This window comes from Bidens hawaiensis, unplaced genomic scaffold, assembly GCF_021521415.1.
Source record: "Bidens hawaiensis isolate Kalapana, Puna unplaced genomic scaffold, B.hawaiensis_p1.1 tig00039670_1, whole genome shotgun sequence".
Taxonomy (NCBI): Eukaryota; Viridiplantae; Streptophyta; class Magnoliopsida; order Asterales; family Asteraceae; genus Bidens; species Bidens hawaiensis.
Genome location: NW_027496992.1, coordinates 72,465 through 74,266, shown reverse-complemented (window position 1 = coordinate 74,266; position 1,802 = coordinate 72,465). Strand labels below are relative to the sequence as shown.

The following is a 1,802-nucleotide window of genomic DNA, read 5'->3' as shown; positions in this document are numbered from 1 at the left end:
TTTGTTGTATGATATTGGAACCAATAGAATCTTAATTATGCGTCTTGCACGTTGTATGAAATGGGAGTGCGCCTCACGTAGCACCATTTCACCAACTTTGTTACAAATCAATATTTATCATCTCAATGTCCACAAGTATAAATATAAACAAAACTCATGTAACATCCATTCAACTTAATCCGCAAGTCATACACCATGAGGATCATTTCTAGTTTCATCATCACCATCATCATATTCTCACTTTCCGTGTCGGTTCTCGCCTATGATTACTCATCAATGGCTCTTAAGATACCATCCCTTGAAGACCTCTCGGGTCTAGAAGACGATCTCACCTATACATTCTACCACGAAAGATGTCACGGTGTTGAAGGCATCATCTACAGAAAGGTCAAAGAATGGGTTCACAAAGATCCGACGCTTGCTCCTAGTCTACTAAGGCTCCAATATCATGATTGTGTCGTTCGGGTATAGTTATTATTGTTTGATTTATTTATTTATCTTTAAGTTTGTTTGTTACCTTATTTTTTCTGTATTTTGAATATTAGGATAGTTATTAACGTTTTGTCATCATCGGTTAGTTAGCTATATATGTTAATACAATATAGCTTTGTAAGATTTAAATTTCTTGTTATTTAATATATAAAAAATTTTCATTACAGTTCTTTTGAATTCTTTAAGATAAGTTGATGACAATCATGTTTTGTTATAGGGATGTGACGCGTCCATTCTTTTGGATCACGAAGGAAGTGAGAAAACAGCGAATGCTAGCAAGTCCTTAAGAGGGTTTGAAGTGATAGATGACATAAAAGGCGAGATTGAGAAGCATTGCCCCAAAATCGTGTCTTGTGCTGATATTCTAACAGCTGCGGCTCGTGATGCCACAGTTTTAGCTGGTGGACCATATTGGATGGTCCCTTATGGTAGGAAAGACGGTCGAGTTTCACTTGCCAAAGAGGCCGCGATAGTCCCCAAAGGATCTGAAAGTGTTACTAATCTTATAGAGTTTTTCCAATCAAAGGGACTCAACGTTATTGATCTAGTTGTCCTTTCGGGCGCACACTCGATTGGACGGGCTACATGCGAGTCAGTGCAACATCGGTTATACGACTACAAAGGAACCAAGAAGCCTGACCCGTCATTGGACCCAAAATATTTGAACTATTTGAGGAGAAAGTGTAGATGGGCATCCGAAAACGTGCATCTTGACAGTGAAACACCGGAAACATTTGATACGCAATACTACCACAACCTCAAGAAGAACACGGGCTTGTTGTCGACTGACCAATTGCTCTACTCGGACTCGAGGACTAAACCCATTGCTAATGGATTGTCTTATGACTCCTCGCTGTTTAAGAACCAATTCGGCGTGTCGATGGTGAAGCTTTCGAGCATTCTTGACTATACTTCTCAAGACGATGGAGAGATTCGTGTTAATTGCAAATATGTTAACAAGTACTGATGTGAATGTCACTCAGGATATCCATCATGACTAATTGTTTTTCCCTTTGCCAACTTTATATGCTCGTTTTGATTGTAATCTGATTTTAATTTAAAGATCAAATATAACTACAAATTTACTATGATATTGAGAAAGATTTTAAACTTTCACATCCCAGGGATATTCGTTAACTTGGGCTCATTATATTGGGCCTGATTAGCAACGGGGTTTTACATTGTTCATTATCATGTGTAGTTACAACTTACAATTTACAAAATTAGGATATAATAGTACTGAGTTATTTGTTGATGTTTTAGTGTTATAAAATCATTTATCATGAATGGATTTAAATATGATCAAAGTA

General features: G+C 37.2%; 1 pseudogene; it reads left to right on the top strand.

Annotated features, from left to right (window-relative positions):
* Positions 1-174: 174 nt before the first annotated feature.
* Positions 175-1,540, top strand: LOC143591446 (peroxidase 7 pseudogene; annotated as a pseudogene).
* The last annotated feature ends 262 nt before the right edge of the window (positions 1,541-1,802 follow it).